This window comes from Megascapheus bottae, chromosome 7 (genome assembly GCF_031878675.1).
Source record: "Megascapheus bottae isolate mThoBot1 chromosome 7, mThoBot2.hap1, whole genome shotgun sequence".
Lineage (NCBI taxonomy): Eukaryota > Metazoa > Chordata > Mammalia > Rodentia > Geomyidae > Megascapheus > Megascapheus bottae.
In genome coordinates this window covers 2197627-2203024 of record NC_143515.1, presented here as the reverse complement: position 1 = coordinate 2203024, position 5398 = coordinate 2197627, and the positions used below count along the sequence as shown (strand labels likewise).

At 39.7% G+C, this 5398-nt stretch overlaps 1 pseudogene; it reads left to right on the top strand.

Moving 5' to 3' along the window:
* The first annotated feature begins 1579 nt into the window (after positions 1-1579).
* On the top strand, positions 1580-1845 carry LOC150060173 (ATP synthase F(0) complex subunit f, mitochondrial pseudogene; annotated as a pseudogene).
* The last annotated feature ends 3553 nt before the right edge of the window (positions 1846-5398 follow it).

Sequence of the window (5398 nt, the reverse complement as noted above, 5' to 3'; positions counted from 1 at the left end):
GCTTCTTTTGCAATGCTCACCCAGCAGTGGAGTAATGTAGCAAACATTCCCTTATGCACAACACAGCTAATAGTAATTAAAACTTCCTGTGGCTGTCGCTGTCAGGGGAGGGGTACTTTAGTCCGCTTTTTAATCTTTGCTGAATATCCTTCCAGGTTGGTAGCAGTTTGGGTGAGGTGACAGCCCAGCTTGTCTGGGTGTGAAATTTTTGTGACTGTGCCTCTTTAAATCTTATTCAATTTTCGAAAAGGTGCATAGGAGCAGAAGTGTGTTTGTTTGTCTAGCTGGAAGTTTCAAGCTGTCAGGCATATGTCGCTTTGCAGTGTAAAAGCAAGTCAGACCAAAGACAAAGCGCTGGCTCTCCTCCTGAGAGGCAGACTGTGCTGCTTCTGCTGGGTCTATGATTGCTACATCACCTGAAGTCTGCCTCCTACAGGTGGCAAGCGTTCACTACAATTTCAGTTTTCTGGGGCCAGGTGTTGGGAGGCAAGGTGGAAATTCATTTGAGAGTTGTGTGAAAAAATCTCCTGTGGGATTTTGAAAATAAACTAACACCATGTGGATAGTTAGGTTTTCATTGTCTCTGATACGATTTCACCAAAGCATCCAGAAAGGAAATGAAATATTTATCCCAAAGGTAATGGGGGTGGGGGGAGTTTGGCCTAGTTATAGAGTACTTGCCTAGCATGCACGAAGACCTGGGTTCGATTCCTTGGTACCACATACATAGTAAAAAGCTGGAAAGTGGTGTTGTGGCTTAAGTGGTAGAGCTCTAACCTTGAGAAAAGTCCAAGGACAGTGCTCAGGCCCTGAGCTCAAGCCCCACAACAGGCAAAAAAAAAAGGTAAAAGAGGCAGGTGATATAAAATAATTACTCTTGACAAATGCAAAATATCTTTGAAGTTGTAAAAAGCCCATGTAAATGTCTATTGAAATTCAAATTCATTTGTGTGATTTCAGAACATTCTGTTTAGATTTTTTTTTAATGGTGCAAGGAGCAGAAGCTGACTAGAACAGTTTGGGAGTAACAAAGTAGTTCATTTTTAGGATTCTCATAGAATCCAAGATCAGGTAACACAGAGCAGTAACACTCAGACACTGAGAGCGTGGATGTTGTGGCCATCCATCCATCTCTGGGAACTGCTTATATTTCCTCCCCAGCTCAGCTTACTTAGGATGAAGAATGATTGCTCAAGCTCTCACTCCTCAGTCTACACAGTCCTTTAGGTCCAACCTTCAGTAGCAAATTCTTACAGCCTCTTAACGCGTAGTTGGTGTGACTTGTCCAATCCTCCATTGAACGGAGTGGATCTCTTGACACAAGGAAGCACAGAGGGCCAGGAAGGTGGTGGGTTTTGAACACATGATCTACATGGTAGGTTATAGGAGGCTCTGAGAAGTTGACTATACTGACAGTTGTCTCCAGGAAAGCACAGGACTTTTGAAGGTTATAATTCATATTACTTTTCACAATATGAAACAGGACTTTAAGCCTAAATTTAAATTTTGAAGGATATTTTTCAGGGCCTGAAGAAAATAATTTACTCTCAAAAGTGAGCAAACAGACCGGAATTCCAAGATGGCATCAGTAGTACCACTGAAGGAAAGGAAACTGATGGATGTCAAACTAGTAGAGCTGCAGAGCTGGATTTTGATGCAGGACTTACCCCAAAAGGCATTGCTGGAGCATTCCGGAGAGGTTGTGACCAATACTTCAATAAGTACATCAATGTGAAGAAAGGGAGCATCCCTGGGATCAACATGATGCTGGCTTGCTATGAGCTTGTCAACTACTGCCGTGGTTACAAGGGTCTCAAGCATGAACGGCATCGCAAGTACCACTGAAGACTGGTTGAGGTTGCCTGTGCTCTTGATGGCAGCTACATGGCCCGGCACCCATCTGTCAACTTCCTCACAGCCGAGTCCTTCCATAGCCTGAGACAATTAATGTCCAATAAAAGGTGACTGGCAAAAAAAAAAAGTGAGCAGAAAATTTTATGACTCAATATAAAATGATATTTATGGTATTTATTAAAGTACACACTGTGAATCTTAGTGGTTCACCTTTTAATTTCAGGTAAAAATTTAAAGAAAAATCACTTTGAAATCACTCTTGTAGTTCAAAGTCAGGAAGTGGATAGAATTTTCATGCTTGAGTTGTCAAGTTCTGTTATTTTTAACTTTTAATTTTTTTAATTTTAAGTAGTTGTACAAAGGAATTATCATTCAACAGAGATATATAAATCCTGACCAATGCTCTCCATTTCATCATTCACCCCATCACTCCTAACCCCACCCCTTCCCTTAATTTTCTTAATGATGTAGACTATGCTTGACTGTATTTTTATTTTGCCAGTCCTCGGTCTTGGACTCCAGGCCTGGACACTGTTCCTGAGCTTCTTTTGCTCAAGGCTAGCTCTCTGCCACTTGAGCCACAGAACCACTTCTGGCTTCTGCTTATGTGGTATGGGGGAATTGAACCCGTGGCTTCATTCATACTACACAAGCACTCTACCACTAACCCACATCCCCAGCCCCTATGCTTGACTTTTATAACTGCATTCCTCGCCCCAACATGCACTTCTTCTGGTACAAGGGCTCAAGCTTATACTTTTGCACTTTCTTAGCTTACTTGTACACTTGGTACTGTAACATTTGAACCCTCTCTCCAGCTTGGCTTTTTGCTGATTAGTTTGGGACAATGTCTCCAAGTCTTTTCTACCTAGACTGGCTTTGATTCTCTGAATCAAAGTCTTCTGAATAGCTAGAACTGTAGGTATAAGTCACTGGCACCTGGCTTGTGAAGTTTACTTAAAAATAACACTGTCTTGCTCTGAAATATAAAATTTACTGTTTTAGCTATTTTAAGTGAATAATCCAATAACATTAATTATATTCATGGGTTTGCGCAATTGTCAGCATTCTTACCACTTGCATCAGTACAAACAGAATTTATGTAATCATTGAACGCTATCTCCTCGTTTTCTTGGTAAGCTGTGATCTCTATGAATTAGCTTAGTCTAAATCTGTCACAGAAGTAGAATCACATAATATCTGTTGTTTGAGTTTAGCTTATTTTACTGAGATAATGACTTCAAGGTCCATGCATGGTGTGGAATGTGTCAGAACTTCAGATGTTTAAACTGTGAATAACAGGGCATTAGATGTTTACTGCCGAAAAAGTATGTGTGTTGCGTACCATTTAGTTGTTGTGACTAAAACTACTATGAAATTTATTTATGTATATCTACTCAAGTCCCTGTCTTCAGTTCTGTAGGGAATACACCCAAGACTAGAATTTTTGGGTCATACGGTTCATCCTGTCTTTAACCTCTCTACAAATGAGCTATATTCTTTACCATAGCAACAGCTATGACTTTGAAATTCTCTCTAGCATGGAAATGAAGTTGCATTATCTCTGCGTTCCCAAGCTTGTTTTACATTCTTAAAAAATGATAACCATTCTGGAAGATATGAAATAGAATATAACAATAGTTTTGAATTGCATGTTAGCAATGATTAGTATTCTACTTGAGCATTATTTTTTCTTTTATCCTTGCTTAAGATTATCTGATTACCTTCATTGAAGAAATGTGCGTCAAGTCCTTTGGTTAGTTCTAAATTTTGGTTATTTCTGCATTCTATAGTTGAGTTGAGGAGTTCTTCATTATCTTTATATTGCCTTTATCAAACACAGATGTAATACCTGTGGTCCCAGCTTCTGGGGAAGTGAAGATAAAAGGATTGTGCTGGTCTAGGCAACTGTTCAAGGTAGTTTGCAAAAGGAAAGCTAAAAGGAAAAAAGTTGAACTGGTTTCCCATGGAATTATGAGCTCACAAGTTTGAAACTACTCTATAACTGTACAGAAATCAAACAAACAAGCTGGGTGTGGTGGCTCAGGCCTGTAATCCTAGCTACTCAGAGGCTGAGATCTGAGGATCACTGTTCAAAGCCAGCCCGGGCACTAAAGACCATGAGACACGTATCTCCAATTAACCACCCAGGAAACAGGAAGTGGTGCTGTGGCTCAAGAGGTAGAACAGTAGCCTTGAGCTGAAGAGCTCAGGGACAGCACCCAAGCCCAGAGTTCAAGCCCCAGGATCGACAAAAAAACAAAAAGACAAACAGAGAAAGAAGTGGATCAAGGGTGGTGAGAGTGAAATTTCCCACTGCTAGAGAGGGAAATTAGAAATAGGCTAGAATAAAGCATATGTTCCTGGACTGAAGTTGAAAATATCAATGTGAATTCATGTTTAGTTTCACATATAATGAAATAAAGACTCATGGAAATAATTGCCTAGCAACCGGGGCCTCACTCTTCTAATCCTAGATCCTCAGGAGGCTGAGATCTGAGGATCGTGATTCCACACCAGTCTGAGTAGGAAAGTCATTTAGACTCATCTCTAACAAACACAGAAGTGGAGCTGTGGCTCAAGTGGTAGAGCATAGGCATAAAAAACGTAGGTGTGTGTGCCTGCGTGCACATTTCCAATCTCTGCAAAGGCCCAGAAGCAGACATGCTCCAGTCCTTGCACCAGATCCCAGTTCCTAGTATCACTTGCCAATAAAGGGACTGTGAGCAGAGACTTGCAAGATGAACGAGAACACCTTGCATCTAAAAATAAGGAAAATTTGTCGCACAGGCACACACACACACACACACACACGCACACACGCACGCACACACACACTGATGGGAACATTTCAAAAGACACTATAGCCATCTGAAAAAGTTCTCAATGGTGAAAGATGAAAAATATGAGTAACAAATAATCAGCACATTGTGGATTATAATCACTATATGAGTATAAAATGAATATCTATGCCTATATTGTTACAAATATAAGTAAATGAAGGAAATATAAATGGGACCTACAAAATTCAAAATAATGAAATAGTGACTTCAAACAAAAGTAAACAGAATATGTTTATTTGAAATTGAAAGAAATCTATAAAAGAAAAGAGAAAGTCTCTCCATCCATTGGGAGAAAGATCAAAGAAGAGTTCTCTCAGAAGGGGGTTAATATAGTTCAGGGCTCCCCCTCTCTCTCTTCCCCTGGGATCTGTACATAATTATTGTTTGAATACTGATTTTCTTTAAAGGAACTTCGGAGAAAACAAACATGTCATTGGACTTGTGCTCTGGATTCAAGTTTAACCTCACTAGTGATAGAAAAATCATGCTGATATAATATGAAGATGGTCCTCTCTATGGCCAAAGCTATATAACCCTCAAAGATGTATTACCACAGTCTAATATGAAAAAAATACATCTCTCATTAAAGATAGTCTCCAAAATTCTTAATTAATGCTCATCAAAAGTGTTATGGTCATTAGTAGGGAAAAGCAAGTAAATTCTTCATTTCCAGTCAATGATATTAACTCAATATTGCCTTA